Source organism: Tursiops truncatus, chromosome 19 (assembly GCF_011762595.2).
Source record: "Tursiops truncatus isolate mTurTru1 chromosome 19, mTurTru1.mat.Y, whole genome shotgun sequence".
Classification (NCBI taxonomy): domain Eukaryota; kingdom Metazoa; phylum Chordata; class Mammalia; order Artiodactyla; family Delphinidae; genus Tursiops; species Tursiops truncatus.
In genome coordinates, this window is record NC_047052.1 from 2,324,291 (window position 1) to 2,341,543 (window position 17,253).

The window sequence follows — 17,253 nt, forward strand, 5'->3', positions numbered from 1 at the left end:
CAGGGATTAGTAGTGGATGTCTCTGGGGGGCCATCAAACCCCCAAACCTGTGATGTCCTTGGGGTCCAGCTGCTACATGTGACAGCAGTTATGCCTGAAATATTTCCCATGTTAGTGGTGACCAGCGGATGTTCCCCTTGAAGGCAGAGAACTTCAGGAAGTCACAATCATTCATTCATTTGCCAAATATTGAGCCTCAGGGCACGGTGCCAGGCTCTAGGACCGCATCAGTGAGCAAAACAGACATGGTACCTGCCTCATGGAGTACAGTTAGTGTGGAGACAGGTGATTGGAGAGGAAGCAAATAAAAACTTCACAACCAATTCTGATGACTGCTCTAGAGGATACAGACAGGGAGCCATGCTAGAAATTAAGGGAAGGGGACTAACTGGTCTGGGAAGGCCTCTATATGCAGGTGACATCTGAGCTGTCCCCTGAAGAATGACGAGAATCCAGACATGAAGGGGAGAAAGATGGATGAACATTTGCAGGCTGAGGGCAAAGCTTCTAAAAGGGCCCACAGGTGGGAAGGGACTTGGTGTGAGGAGAGGCCAGCACAGCTGGAGCACAGTGAGTGAGGGGCACAGGTCATGGAGCGCTTGGCCTTGTAGGCCATGGGGGCGAGTTTGCATCTCATTCTAAGTTTTAAGAAGGGCTGTGTCATAATCCAAGACAGAGAGCTGTGGAGAGGGATGCTGTGCTCTGTGTGTTCATGAATCTGTGGAATGAAAGGGTGGACCCCTGAGCCTCTGGGATTCTTAGCTCACACCAGCACTTAAGCTCTGTGTAGAATTAGAAGGCTGCAGCTAGGTACAGTTTTCTCCCTGGTGTTATTATAGGTAAACCATCCTAGTTACCCATACTCTAGTTCTGTAATTCACAGTGCCTGAGGTTGCCACTGCCCTGCCCTCATGCCCTTGGTGCCCACCTTCCCAGTGCATGCTGATGACCTTCTGCAGGTACCCCAAACTTCCCCTGATAGCTCCTCTCAGCCCACACCTGGGCAGACCAGAGATGCTGGGGGTCCTCAGTCAGTGATGGACGGAGGTGGAGGATGGATACCCCAGACTCCTCACCTGTCAGAGGGGGCTGTGCCGAGGCATGTCCTGCACCATCTCCTCAAGGTCTCCGGCAGGACTGAGCTGGTAAAAAACAAGATTGTTGAGAATTTCAAGATGGCGATCTCAGAACGTTGAACCAAGCCCAGGGCCCTTCTGAGCACAGGGCCCTGGGCCACTGCCCAGGATGCACTGAGCGCCCCTTCATCTTTTCTTATAATCATTCTGCTTTTTTGTTCATTATTATTCTTTTATTCTGTATTCCTAGCTGAAGCTTGCGTGTGCTTTTGTTACGGAGACTGAGAAAGCTTTGAGGTGGCAGGTATGAATAGGTTCATAGGTTGTTTCCTGGGCAGCAGTTTTCCATTTCAGTGGAGCTGCTTGGAAGATAACAGCAAAGGGACTCTGATGGTGGAAACTTAGGAAGGTCCAATTCCAGAGACTTCATGTCGGTGGAACCACATGGGTAGCTCTGTTTGGCCTGAGGGTCTGCTGGGCCTGGTATTGGGTCTCTCCAGCCTCTAGACAGTCCTGTCTTGGTTTCTGTTTTTTTGTGACATACACATACCTTTCTAATGGAGAGAGATGGGTCACAGGGAAGGCAGCATTTGGTCCGAAAGCCTTCAAACACAACTGTGCTTCGAGATGCCAACTGTGTAATTCAGAGAAGACAACCTGCACTCTGGGACAGTGCTCCTACAGAGCCTGGAGATCTGCCTGGAGGCTGTTGCATGAGGCCATGGGACCATGCTCGGTGGTCCAAAGGACAGAAAGCTATGACCATAAATAACATAAGAGGGCGGGCTTCCCTGGTGGTGCAGTGGTGAAGAATCCGCCTGCCAACGCAGGGGACATGGGTTCGATCCTTGGTCTGGGAAGATCCCACATGCTGTGGAGCAACTAAGCCCGTGCACCACAACTACTGAGCCTGTACTCTACAGCCCGCGAGCCACAACTACTGAAGCCCACGCATCTAGAGCCCATTCTCCGCAACGAGAGAAGCCACTGCAACGAGAAGCCGGTGCACAACAATGAAGAGTAGCCCCCGTTCACCACAACTAGAGAAAGACCACGTGCAGCAATGAAGACCCGACACAGCCAAAAATAAATAAAATAAATTTTAAAAAAAAGTACAAAAAAAATAACATAAGAGGGGATTAAGGAGGAAAATCACCTGAGCCAAGCAGTTATAGCAAATGGGTTTTGTTTCATGCACAAACTCTGATCGATTGGTAGAGACTTTCTAGGGGGCCCATGGTTGACTAGTGATGTCTGACCAGGACAGAGTGAGAAGAATGGGTGACAAGTGATTGCCATCCTTAAAAGGCGTTTACTCACTTGTATGAGTGCCTCTCCTGCAGTGAACTTTTGGCAACATTTTCTGAGGCTGGAAAAGGCAGGCTGGGGCGTTTTACAAGGAGAGTTCCGAATGTGGAAAACAGGAGACAGGGAACAGTTTTCTATCCAACCTCGTGCTTTGGCTACCTCTTGCCTCTCCCTTTCTGCCTCTGCTCTTCCTGGGCCTGACACATCTTCCCCTTTTGACACTTCCATTTCTTGTATCCCATCTCCTCCGTCAGTTTCGGTTCTGCTTCATCCCTGACACCTCCACCGGTCCCCTTTGCTCAGTGACTGGCCCAGGCCCTTCACACAAGGGAAAGCCTTCTGCATGGCCCTGGTGCTCACCCTCATGGACCTGTTGTGCCGGTGACATCATTTATCCAGCGCAGTGGTACACATGCGACGGTGATGACCAGCACTCGGTGATAATAAGCGGGCAGATCCCTTCTCAGACTCCTCACTGTGCTGCTGGCCAAGGAAGAGCCAGGGCAGCTGTAAAACGGGGCCAGCGTTGTGTGGTTAGGGTTGAACGAGGAGGAAGGCACTAGTCACAGTGCCAGACGTATAGTGAGTGCCTTATACGTATTCTCTGCCGTCAGGATAATTACATAGCTTAGCACAAGGTTTGACACGTAGTAAATGCTCAATAAACTGTAATAGTAACAATTATACTAACAAACAGTGATAGGTGGAGTATTTGCAGTTTGACCTGCCCTGGGAAGTCGAGGTGGGCAGGCCCCTGGGCCCCACTTCATTTTGAAGTTAATTTCCTGATGAGGGAGAAGAGAGCCTTTCTGGCAACAGAAAAGACCCCAGTCTGCCGGTCTTGCAAAGAGCCACCTCAGTGCTGGTAGCTAATCAGTCTGATGGGGAGACCTCGGCCTGGGGAATGTTTTCTTTCCATCCATCTCTCGGAGACATTTTCTTGCCAATCAGGGCGTTGGAAAGGCGGGGGGAACAATGGAACGCGTTGTCCTGCACCCGACAGAGTTCACTCAGCGTGTAATCCTTGAGGCATGCGGAGCCTGCGGCAGCCGAGTGAGGAGGATAAATCACCCCTGCGTCAGGGAATTGGAAACAGATTGCTGGATGGGCCCATGTGTCCCAGGCAGCCCCTGCCCCCGTGGGCACCACTGCCATCACCTTCCCTGGGAGGTGCCTGCCTGAGAACACATGGCCAGCTGCCGGGCTGGCGAGGACTGTGGTGGTTTAATGATGGGGCTGCTTGTCAGGTTGGACTCCCCTAGGAGGACACGGCGGGCACCCTTGTGGTGACAAGACTTTTCCTTGTCTGTTTTTATGTTTTGGCGTTCATGCTCGTAGTGGAGGCTGCTCTCTATGGCAGAGAGAAACAGCCCTGAGGGCATTTGGACTGGAGCGGAAAGTCCAGAGCAAGGGAACCGAGAGCAGTGAGCTTCATCAGTAACCCGCGGGATGATGGTGGCCTGGGCCCTCTCCCGCTCTGGGTCTCAGGTTCCTTATCTGTAATATAAAAACAAGGCACAGGAAGCCTGCCTGTGTTGGGTTAGGGAGGCAGGGAGGGGCCTGTCTCCCCAGAGGTGGTGGAAGGGCCTGAATGCTGGAGGGGGTGCATTTAGAGACCATCACATCTGGTGGCTCCTCACCCTGGTGGCAGGGCACAATCACCCAGGAGTGAAAATACCTGTTCCCAGGCGCCCCCGACCTGCTCAGGCAGTCTCCCGGGCTGGGGTCTGAGGATGGAAGGCTAATAGCCTCCCCCCGGGAACTCTAACGCAAAGCGAGTTTGAGGGCACCATTACAGCCTTTTTCTCCTTAGACAAAATGTTCTGAACAACGTAATGTGATTCTGTTCACTCCCTGCACCGTCTGCTTTACCTTCTTCTTCCCTCCCTCCTTGATCTCCACGTGGGGCTCTGCATCCAGGCACAGCCTCGAATTGAGTCAGGGCTTCTCCACGTCCTAATGCTGCGTGGGCCCTCTGCCTCGGTCCCTTCAGCTGTAAACCGGGCACACTCAGCAACCTAACTCACAGGGTGGCTCTGTGACGAAATGGTCAACGTGTGGAGCTCTCGGTGCCTGGCAGGGCCCCGGACACCTTGTCAGCCTAGCTGCTCCTGGAAGTGCCCATACTTCCTCGGTGTTTGCTGGACTCTAGGCAGGCATTTTAAATAGAGATGGGGGGAGAGAGAGAGAGGGCAGCAGCTGCTTGCGTTTTTGAGAAGCCTTCAGGATGGCAGGTTGGGAGGGAAGGTGGTGGGTGGATTTCTACTCCCCCAGGAGTGGAATCCTGTGGGACACTGATGGGCTGGCCCCTGCTTGGCTATAGGACGTTGGTCCTAAAGTCCCTCAACTTTTGCAGGAGGGGTTAGCTTTACTGCTGTGGAGTTTGGATTGACAGAGACTATTTGTTATTAGCAGTAATTATTAGCACTCGATAATAATAATGACAGGGCTGCCCCTAGGATGTGTGGGGCGCCAGGCATATTTTTTTTTAAATTACTTATTTATTTTTGGCTGTGTGGGATCTTCGTTGCTGCACGCGGGCTTTCTCTAGTTGCGGCGAGCGGGGGCTACTCTTTGTTGGGGTGCGCGGGCTTCTCATTGCGGTGGTTTCTCTTGTTGCGGAGCCTAGGCTCTAGGTGCGTGGGCTACAGTAATGGTGGCTCACGGGCTCTAGAGCACAGGCTCAGTAGCTGTGCCTCACAGGCTTAGTTGCTCTGCGGCATGTGGGATCTTCCGGGACCAGGGATTGAATCCATGTCCCCTGCGTTGGCAGCAGGCGGATTCTCAACCACTGCGCCACAAGGGAAGTCCGTGGCAGATACTTTTTGCAGGGCTCTTGTCTTTTTTTTTTTTTTTTTTGCGGTACGTGGGCCTCTCACTGCTGTGGCCTCTCCCGTTGCAGAGCACAGGCTCCGGACGCGCAGGCTCAGTGGCCATGGCTCACGGGCCCAGCCGCTCCGCGGCATGTGGGATCTTCCCAGACCGGGGCACGAACCCATGTTCCCTGCATCGGCAAGCGGACTCTCAACCACTGCGCCACCAGGGAAGCCCAGGGCTCTTGTCTTAATAAACAGTTTGCGTGACTCCAAATCAGAGTCCATTCTAGTGGGCCAGTCTCCTGTGATCCTGCATAAAATGTACTGCATCAGTTGGTGACACCAGGCTGGCACCAGTGGCCATAGAACCCCAGATGACCCATAGGCACAAGTACCAAAACTCAGGGCATTTGGTCGACCTCTCCTATTGGGTAGAGGGTGGGAGAGTGGGAGGGAATGAGGACCAAGGCTCAGATGGGTCCCATCCTGGATTGGGGTGTCCTACCTGGATGGCACTGCCTTCCTGTCTGGTTCCAGCCACTGGAGGGAGTTTAGAAAATTTTAAGGGCTGTGCTCCAAAATGTGGGACCCCCTGAGGTGTGGGTTCCAGGGTGGGGGCCCAGGTCTAAGAGTGATACGATGTTATAATTGTACATCATTAAAAATTATAATATAATTAGAATGCTGATGTTTTGACATTAAGTAATATCTTTGTTATCTCCTGGTCACTCTGCTACTTAGGATTAGACTCAGCTATGTATGGTGGAAGCTGGAAAAGAAAACAGCTTAAAAATGACGAATGTTGATTTCATTCTCATGTAATGGGAGTCCTGGGGTGGCCATTTGGGGCGGTGGGTGCCTCTGCTCCACAGAGTCTTCAGGGGTCAAGGCTCCTTCCTGCTCACCACTCTGCCACCTAAAGGTGTGGCCCGAGGAGCAAGGGGGGGCGGCCATTGTGTTTGTGTTCCAGGCAGCAGGGTGCAGGAACATGCTCTTGTGTCCCTCTGCCAGCGGCACACTCTGCATTGTTTCTGATTAAATGGGCAGTTAACCCCGATCAGGTCCATCAAGTGAGGACCGGAGTCTGGTGTGGTCACTGCATCAGAATACACGTGTTAGCAGCTTTCTCCAGCAGAGCCTGAGCTCCTGCTCGTGGCTCCGGCCTCGTGCTTCTAAATGCTGTGGAGCCCCCCCCTCATTCCCATACTTCCCTGCAACCTCCCCCCTCCCCCTTTCTCTGACCCAGGCTCTTCTCTCCCTCGCCTCCTCCCTCTCTCTCTGGTGTTTATGATTTGCTCTGCGGGAAAGTAGTGGCGGTGACCCTTCCACATGGTGGGAAGAGGAGACCTTGGGAGGGGCTCCAATGGAGGGAAGAGGGGTGACAACAGGGCGGCCACCCACCAGGCAGGAAGGAATGTCCCTCCTCAGCCCTGGACCTGCTCTCCCTCCCGTGGGCTCTCACATTTGGTTATTTCCCTCAAGGGTGTGTGAGTCATACCCAAAGCTCACCTCGGACTCTCCTCCTCCTCTTCCAGCCCCCTGGTTGCCTTGAGGTCCAGCTCAGTTCAACCCAGTGGCTATTTCTTCAGCACTTCCTATGTGAAGTATTTAGAATTATTTCCCTGGGACAGTTGGCCAGAACAAATTAAAGAATCAAAGTGTCCAAGTGTTGTCAAGGCTCTTGGGACTGGCTGCCACTTTGCTTTCTTTTCCCACGTGGTAGGGCACGAGGCCGCTGTCTTACTGCATCCTTGCCAGCACTGGGTATTGTATTTTATTGTGTTTTATAAGACGGCCGTTTATCTCACAGGTGATTATCCTCCGAGATGAATAGAGTGGACTTTCCTGGGTCTTGGACACAGAGGTGATGTCAAGCTAAGCAGGGCTCTCTTTTTGTTGACAAATACAGAATGTCATTGTATTTGTTTTTGATTACCTGTGGAAGGGACATTAAAGTCTGGTAAATTTTAACAGGCACATGCCCCTGAACTCTCACTGCACACAGTATCGAATTTTTCATGATCATTTGTTAGCCTTCCCGCTGCTTGTGCTGATCTCATTTATGGCTGTTATTCTACATATAGTTCAGGGTTAGATTCAGGGTGGACAAATAGCCTTTTAAAAACACTGCTGTATTCTTTTAAGTTTTATCCTTAAGACATCTGTCACTTCTGGAATTCACTCCAACCACGGGAGGAGATTCATTCCAATGCCTCTGAAGTGGAATCTGAGATTTTAGTTTTAAAAGTGGGACTCTGGAAGATTCATTTCATGACTGCAAAATAGTTATTTCTCAACATTTTGGTTTTTCACAAAGTGGTGCTTTCAGAAGAGATGTTGTTAATTGGGCTGTTTTACTTTTGATGTTACTTTTTTGGGGGGGGAGCAATAATATATTTGGGTTCACTTTAGTATTCAGGGTGTAGATTCATGTGACTGAGCAGGCCTCTCTGGGAGAAGGCGGAGGGGTTGAAAGGAAGGAAGGTGGAGTGTGGGAAAATAGGGACCCTCGTGCTCTGCCGGCTGGAACATAAACTGGTGCAAACCTTTTGAGGCTCAAGCTAGTTCTTTCTCCTTGGACAGATTGAGTCTACACACATTCAGTGTGGTGAGCAAGATGTCTCACTCCCCCAAAGACGTCCACTGATGCCAAGAACCCATGACCATGTTACCCTGCAGAGCAAAAGGGACTTTGCCTATATGACCCAGTTAAGGGCCTCGAGATGGCCAGCCATGTCTAGGTAGCCATACCCCTCCTGGATGGCCAGTGAGTTCAGGCAGGGGGCGGCAGGTCCAGTGTCTCCCATGCCCCTGCTTTCTCCTTGCCAGGGCCACCTGCAGAGAGGAGACAGAGACCTCCTCTTGGGAGGTGAGAAGTAAGTCCACTAAAAACCATCAGCCTCAGCAAAGCCTCAGCTACCCTTCTACACAAACATAGCAGTGTTTAAAGAATCCGCAGGAGGTGTTTTGGCCTGGAGGGAGGGAAGGTTCCGGGCCTCACTCTGAGCAGACTCTGTTCTGGGACAAATTACAACCATTATCTACTGTATCTCGGTGCCATGTCTCGGACCTGCCATGGTCTTGCAATGGGGGGCAGCCTTGACCATGGAGCTGCATTTGGGTAGGCTGAAGGTCCCCTCCTGGAATGTGGGGCTTCACGGAAAAATCGAGCCCAGGAGCACACAGAGGAAACCCCAGGGTGCGTGTGCTGACACCATGTCTTGGAAGGTTCCACTGGCCCTGTCCCAACTCTCTCGCTCTACCCTCTGTCCTGCCCTCTACTCCCCAATTTCTCTTTTCCCTCAAAAGAAAAAAATACCGTAATCAGAGAGAAGGCTGCAGGCGCATCCAAACTGAACAGAAAGAACCCTACTTAAGAAAAATGGTAAAGCCTTAATGGTGGGAAATCGCCAGGACCTTCCCAGGCGCTGGTCTGCTTGCTGGTTGAAGCGAGGTGGTGTGGGCCCAGGCCACACACAAATGCTTTTTGAGCTGCTATCTTTCGAGCCCTTACGATGTGCTGGCACTTTTTCCTTTTCATTGAGGCATGGCTTCAATGCAATTCAGCGCACCTGAGTGCACGGCTCGGTGAGTTATTAACTCAGGCGTTCCCACCGCCCGACCCTGTGCGGCAACTACCCAGGTCAAGACACAGAGCATTCACAGCGCCCTCAGGGTCCCCTCGGACCTTCCTGGTAGATGCCCATCTCCCCAGCTTGTCACCATCCCAACTTGTATCGCCATGAGTTTTGTGGAACTTGCATATCTGTGAATCACATGGCCTGTTGGCTTCCTTCACTTGTTGTCACGTCTGTACTTGCAGTTGTTAACATCCTCACCTCATCGATGGGGAAACTGAGGCACAACAACTTTTAGTGCCTAGCCCAAAGTCCCAGAGTAAAGAGCAGGGTTGGGATTCCAGCCAGATCCATGCGCTTGAGAACCAAGCTCTTAGCAAGAGGCACGGCATTTCAGGAGCGAAGTGGCAGAGAACCCCAGGGTTGGAAGCACAGGGCATTTGTCAGGGGCAAGGGTCCCCGTCCTCCTCTTTGGCAGAGGGGCCCCTCGACTGTTCCCCTCCCCCATCCTGTCTGTCCCCATCCCCAAGCCTAGCCATGTGCTCACTGCCTGAGGGAGCCCCCGACAGCCAGCTGTATTAGCGTTCTGGGGAAATGCTGGCTCTCTCGCCTGCTGGGGAAAGCCCTGCAAATCCCGTGACAAACAGCTCTAATCTGGTGCTTAGCGTGGAGCCTGATGTCGGCACCAGTGAGGGAGGGCGCTGGCTCTGGGAAACCCGATAGGTGCCAAGGCTGCGAACGTGCATCCCACCCTCACAGGCGGTCAGCCTGCTGACCCCCCAGCAGAGCGTGGTTGGAGGCTGGACAGCGTTTCTGCGGCCGTGTGGGCCCGGTTTGCTGACCCCCGGGTGGATGTGAGCAGTAATGAGATAATCTGTGCGAAATGCATAAGCCCCCATGAATAAGCCCCCATGAATGTGAGCGGGCTTATTGTTCTTTAATTGTCCACAATTGGGACTCATGATCCAAACAATCTGTCCCACAGGTTTCTTATCTGTGTCCCTTATCTCAGACCCTGGGAGCCAGATCTGTTTCAGAATTCAGAATTTGTTAGATTTTAGAACTTAATCAGTGCTTATATTGTATATCATTAACAGCCCCATGGGATCTTGGACACCCTGGGTCATGAATTTCTGCAGCAAACCATATGGGTGCACAGCCACACCCCTCACGGCTCCATTCTGGGACGGCTTTGCTGACAAACCTCGGGAGGAAACTGGTGATGAGAGGCCAGGGTCCCTTTGCTCCTCTCCCGCGTGGCCTTGGTCAACACGCCTTCCTGGGAAATGGGGAGATAGAGTCCTCCGGGCTTCAGGCCGCTGGGGGTTGGATGAGTTTGTCTAGGAGAAGTGCTCAGAGCAGAGCCAGCTCGGGGCGAACACAGGGGAAGCTCCCTTCACGATCACAGTTTTACTAACTCTGGTGCTGCTGATGACTTACTGGGTCTCACTTAGATGTGAGCTGGGGGCCTCACCAAAAATGCCCCGTCCTCTGTAAGTTCAACTGCATGCCCTCAGCACTGTTTGCAAGTGTGTGTGTGTGTGTGTGTGTGTGTGTGTGTGTGTGTGTGTGTGTGTGTGTGGTGTGTGATGCGGGTGTGACTGGTGTGTGTGTGTGTGGTGGGGAGATTGCAGAGCAAGGGGCAGACCTGACCCAGAGTCGGGTCTGCCTGACTCTGAAGGCTGTTCGTAACAAACCACCCAAACGTAGTGGATTAAAACCACAGCATTTATTCATTTTTTGCTCATGAATCTGCGATTTGGGCAGGACTCTGTGGGGACAGCTCTGCTCTGCTCTGTATAGTGTCAGCTGGGGAGGCTTGACAGCTGGGGGATACCTGATGGCTGGGATCTGGAAATACCTAAAGGCTGGTTCACTCACCTGTCTGGTGTGTGAGGCTGGCTGTTAACTGGACCCCATTAGGCTCCCTCAGCCAGAATCTCTGTGCTTGGTCTTCCCTGTGGCTGCTTGGGCTTCCTCACAGCAAGGAGGAAGAATTCTTGGTCTAGTCTTGGTGGTCACTTCCACCAGTGCTTTACAGGTTGAGACGGTCACAAGCTTCCCCCCAGGTTCAAGAGGAGGGAACACACACCCCACCACGGATGGGAGGAACATTAACATTTTTATATTTTATATATAATAAATATAATAATATTTATAAATGTATAATATATTTATATATAAAATTTTTGTAATAATTACAAAATTTACCACTTTAGTTAGTGGCAACATAGCACCTCTCATAAACCTCTCATACTAGAAATTGTAATGATATTGGAATGTCTGTCTAAATGTTGATTTTTCACAAGTAGTTTCAGGAAGAACCACTTCTCTTCCAGGAGGAAGCATCTTCTGGGGGTACTTTCAGGGGACAGTTCTAGGGGATATTTAGGGGATAGTTCTGGGAGACCTAGGGATTATTTTCAGCATGAATGGGAAGAGTTACTAGCAGAGAAAAGGGAACAATTGGAAGATCTGATACCTAAAGCCTCCCAGCTAGTGAGTTATCCTAGATCAGAATGGTTAAGGAAAAAAAAAAACAAACTTTACACAGGCTCATGGATTGCCTAAGTAAGGGAGCAGACTCTCCAACTTAATTTTTTAAAAAGTCTTGGGCTTCCAGAGCTGGAAAGAAACTTGGAGATCAGGTAATCCTGTGCATCTTAAATTGGGGGGTTCATAACCCCAAGGGTAGATGGAATGGGCAGAGAGAGTTACAACATAAACATGGTAAGCTTCGATTTTTCCTAGATGCCAAGTAATCCAAAACATTTTCAATATTCAAGCAAACACGTCTATATTTTGGAGTAGAGTGTAAAATCTCCATAAATTTTTACAGTGAAACAGAAGACTTCAAAGACAATTCCATGCTGGCAGCAGACTGGCTTGAGCGAAGAGTGCAGATACTTTCCTTCCACCCCCTCCGAGGTCCTAGCTTGCTCTTCCTGCCATGGGGGCGTTTCGGGGGAAAGCACCAGAAGCAGCGTGTTAGCTGGCAGTTCCTGCTATGATCTCCCTACAACACTGCTTCTCAGCAAGAAGTGCTAAGAAAAAAAGAAAGAAGACAAAGGGAGAGGCCGTGGCACGTCAGTCTCCGCATGGAGTTAGAGCTGCTCCCTCTGATGCGGGAACCACCAGCCACGTGTGGCCATTGACTAGAAATACGGCTGGTCTGAATTGCAGTGTCCTGTAGGTGTAAATACTCACTGGCTTTCAAAGACTTAGTATGAAAAAGAAGAATGCAAAATCTCTCATTATTTATATTGATTACATAATGAAATGACAATATCTGGGGCATAGTGAGTTGTTTCTTTTTACCTCTTTAACGTGTCTGCTACAGAATTTTAAACTGCTTAGGTGGCTCGCATTGTATTTTCATTGGATGCATTGGGCTAGAGTATCAGATGTCTCCTAATGTAACATACCCCAGAACCCTGTCCTTCCTGTAACATCTTGAGTGACTAGTTTGGGGTAGAACAGGCTGCTGAAAACATGGCTTTAGGTTAAGTTTGCCTCTTTACTGACCTCCAGGTAAATATTGGGCTTCCCACCTCCACCCTTCTGTTGACCCCGTTCTGCTGGGAATTCCCTCTTCTCTTGACTGTTCCAGACCAACCCACCCTTTAACACATAGCTCAGACCTCTTCTGTGTCAAAAGCATTCTCTGCCCTGCGTGCCCCGCCCAGCTTTACGGAGAACCCCTCCTTCTGAAAGTCTTAACGGGCTCACTCTCTCAGTAATTAATGGGATAAATCAGTACTTCACTGCCCAATAATCTTTATTCTCTTTCTTACGTCGTTGAAAGTACCAATGGCATGACTTCCTGTTGTTTCTTTGGGAGGTTGCTCGAAGCCTCTCCTTCTTCAGGGGATGCTCAGAAGGGTGAGGTGCTTGCTCAGGCTTGTACTGGAAGTTAGCAGGACGGCTGGGGGAACTGGGAAGTCTGGTTGTGCCACATTTCTTCTCAATTCCTGGTTCATTCAGCTGCATAGGGCTGGATATCCCCAATTTTGCACCACAGTCCAACACCCTATAGCAGAAACTATTGGTCAGCTACACCAAAGCCCTTGCCAATGCTTTTCTCTTGCTACAAAGGCCTGGATGATCCAGATATGTGCTTTCCCAGCCTCCCTTGAAGCCAGGCGTGCCAAGTGACCCTGTTCTGGTCAATAAGTCAGAGGGAGGTCAGCGGAGCTTTCAGGGAAGAATTTTCTTCCTTGATAAAGGAAAGGAAGTTGTGTAAAGGGTCACATGAAGAGATTCTTCTTTATTGCCCTGGCCCTGCTGTGCTTCCTGCCATTGAACATGGTTGAAGTGGCTGGCATTGCAGCAGCCATCTTGGGACCATGAGGTGATTACCTAAGGGAGAGAAGTTAAGGATGGCAGAGCAGAACGATGGAAAGTGCCTGGGCAAAGATGACTTGATTGTGTTGCCAGCAAACCCAGGACCACCTCCTTAGGGACTTCTAAACATGTGATACAACTAGATATTCTTATCATCTAAGCCATCCCTGGCTGAGCATTTGGTCCCTTGCCCCAGAATGCCTTCTGACTGATATGTACTCCACATTATCACAAAGAAAAAGAACTCATGCCACAACAAAAATATGTAGTATGAATGAATGCTGCCACTAAATTAGAAAGTGGTGGTCTCACCTTCCCAAAGCGTCAACCAATCTGGATTGAATAGTTGTAGCAGTGACAGCTTCTTGAAACCAGGTCTGGTGGCATTTGACCAGCAATATCTCATTTAAGCATCCTGACCACTCTGTGAGGCAGGCACTGTTGCTACTTCTACATTACAGAGGAGAAAACCATGGCTTGGAGGGGTGAAGTCATGTGTCTAGGGTCACTGGGAACAGTACAGTGTTGAGATGTAGGGGCCCAAGTCTGAGCCCGGAGCTTAACAGCTGACTGCTCATCCTTCTGTGACTTGAGCTTCCTGTTTGTCTTTGGTTTGTAATGCGGCCATCATATACTCCCAGCATAGATCCTCTCCAGGTGATTCCAACGGAAGTTAGAGAGAGACAGAGAGACAGAGAGACAGAGAGAGACAGAGAGACAGAGAGAAGAGACCTAATGTGCTGTTTCTCAAATGACATGCCTGCTATCCACATCCACTCCCAGGAAGGCTACCTACTGTTTATTTGGGGCTGCACAAAAAGTGTCAGCTATTGTAAATTTTTCTTTCCTGCAGGTAGGCAGTTTCTAAATGGACATATCACATTCTTGATCTGAAAAGAACACATGAAAGACATAAAAAAGAAAAAATGTTCAGCAGGCTTATAATCCTTCCCTTATGCCAATAAACAAAGGAGGCAAGAATGTAATAGTGAAGACAAGGTGAGCAACCTCCAACGTAAAATGTGCTCATCAGAAAAGCTGAAAAGTGTTCAGGAAAGGAATGTAGTTCTACTCAAATGTAGCTTTAAATTAGTCTGCTTGAATTTGGTTGGCCTGGGATAAACTTGTGGAATAAATCAGTCTTCTTGAGAGAGATGAGGTAAATTTGCTCTTCCAGAAAATAACCTAATCTTACAAGTATCTCACAGTGTGTGGTCTCTGTGGAGAAACAGATAAGTGAAATGGAATCTTTTCAACCAGTGTTTCAGCATTTATTTTCTGTTATTGCTACAATCAGATGTCCCAAGATCTACCTTCCCCAACATCCATGGTTCCAAGTAGAGCCACTGATGAACTTCTTTAAACATTCTCCAAAAACAAAAGGGCTATGTACATAAAATGTTAGAAATAGTTAGCCTTTTCTGTATTGCAGAATGAACATAACATATGATTCCAAACTTTGATGATGCTGATGACAGTAACATTGAGCACTTTGAAGTGCTGACAACAGGCCAAGCATTGTGAAAAGTGCCCTGTGTGCATTAACTCATTGCAGCCTCAGAACCCTTGTGAGTTGGCTCCAATATTATCGCCATTTTACACATGAAGAAACTCCAGTCTAAATCCTTTGTTTGAGACCACACAGCTGGTATTGGAAGAGCCTGAATTTAGTTTTAGGTCCTTCTGACTCCAGAACCCTTTCCCCGAACTGCTAGTCTGTGCTGGAGTGAGGGGTCTTCCTTTGGGTCCCCACAGGAGCAGACCCTGAGACAGGATTTGGAGACCTTCGTCTCTCATGCATACATGCCTAGGAAGAGAATCATTGGGTCACAAGGCAGCTATATATTTAGTTTTATAGAAAATGACAAGCACTTAACCAAAATGGTGGCACTGTGTGCACTGGCAGTGTATGAGAGTCCGGTGGCCCCAGTTGACATCATCAGTCTTTTAGGATTTCAGCCATTCTGATGGGGTGTCACTGTGTTATCTCAGTGTTTGCATTTTCGCGATAAAAAGTGAGGTTTAGTGCTTTTTCGTAGCTTATAGGATCATTTAGATCTTTTGTGAGTTGCCTCTGCAAGGCTTTTGCTTACTTTTAATTGAATACTCTGTTTTTCTTATTGACTTATTGAATTTCTTTATATATTCTAGATATAAGTACTTTCTCAGGTATGTGTATTGCAAATATCTCCTCCCATTTGTAGCTTACTTACTCCTTGACTTTTTAAATTATCTTTTTTTAAACCTTTTTTTTAATTGAAGTATGGTTGATTTACAATGCTGTGCCAATCTCTGCTATACAGCAAAGTGACTGAGTTTTACACATATGTACATTCTTTTTTTAATATTCTTTTCCATTACGGTTTATCCCAGGAGATTGGATATTGTTCCCTGTGCTGTACAGCAGGACCTTGTTTTTTATACATTCTATTGGGTTGGCCAAGAAGTTTGTTTGGGTTTTTCTGTACTCATGTCTTACGAAAACCCCGAACGAACTTTTTGGCCAACCCAATATGTATAATAGTTTGCATCTGTTAGTTCCAAACTCCCAACATCCCTCCCCCCACCCCCCTCCCTCTTGGCAACCACAATTCTGATCTCTATGTCTGTGAGTCTGTTTCTGTTTTGTAGATTGGTTCATTTGTGCCATATTTTAGATTCCACATATAAGTGATATCATATGATATTTGTCTTTCTCTTTCTGACTTACTTCACTTAGTATGATAATCTCTAGTTGCATCCATGTTGCTGCAAATGGCATTATTTTGTTCTTTTTTATGGCTGAGTAGTATTCCATTGCATATATGTACCACACCTTCTTTATCCATTCATCTGTTGATGGACATTTAGATTGTATCAACGTTTTAGCTATTGTGAATAGTGCTGCTATGAACATAGGGGTGCATGTATCTTTTTGCATTATAGTTTTGTCTGGACATATGCCCAGGAGTGCGATTGCTGGATCATATGGTAGCTCTATTTTTAGTTTTCTGAGGAACCTCCATACTGTTCTTCATAGTGGCTGCACCAACTTACATTCCCACTGACAGTGTAGGAGGGTTCCCTTTTCTCCACACCCTCTGCAGCATTTGTTATTTGTAGACTTTTTAATGATGATGGCCATTCTGACTGGTGTGAGGTGGTACCTCATTGTAGTTTTGATTTACTAAATTGTTATCTTTTGATGAACACAAGTATTTAATGTTGATAAAGTCCAATTTATCCATCTGCCTTTTTGGCTAGTGCTTTTTTGTGTCCTGTTTAGGAGATCCTTGCCTGTCCTTTGATCTTTAAAGAAATGGTCCCCAAATGCCTCCATGTTTTCTTGAGGGTGTGAGTTCAATTCGCATTCATGAAGAATAGAATAGCTTGCTTATTCCCTGACCTTAGCACTCATTCGTGAATTCTCAGTTTTAACTTTCTTTCTCAGAGGGAGATCTGCATCACATGGGGCTTTGGAAAAGAGGTGTGGGTTTATGGATTTTGGATGAGTGGGTGTGATTCCCACCTCCGCTGGAAAGTAGATGCATTTGGATGAAAATTCTTTTGAAGGAAGACTTTGCTTCATTTTCAGATATGAAAGTGGAAAGTAGTTAGGTTTCACTAGAAAAGTATGTCTTTGAGCCACTGGAGTGTTCAGACACAGTGTCTCTGTTTGTAAAATAAACAGTAAAAAGACGAAAGGAGAGAATGAATTTTAATGTGGTCATTTGCTGCGAGGGGGCAGCCAGCATTCTTTGTACTGCATTGCTGTGCAGAAATGAAAGAAGGAGACTTAAAGCTGCCACCTTATGGAAACAGTGACAGTTTTTAGGTGGCAGCCCCCCAACCCCCGGCCAAGATTATTCTAGTGACATTGTTTTTAAAGCGGAAGAAAAGTTTGCTATGTAAGAAACCAAAGTTCTTTAATTATAGAGCTAAAGATAGTAAAATACATGAAAAGATTCCCTTTTGACTGCAGAAGTGCCCATTTTTCTTTCTCAGTGACTACGCCCTCATCCTTTAAAAGAGAAAAAAGAAAATAAGAAGCTTTGTCAAAACCTTAGAAGTCATTTATTTTCTCCCTTTCCTCTCTTCCTCCTTATTTTTCTCTTTTCTTTTGCTTTCCCTGCCTGTTCCTTTCTTACTCAG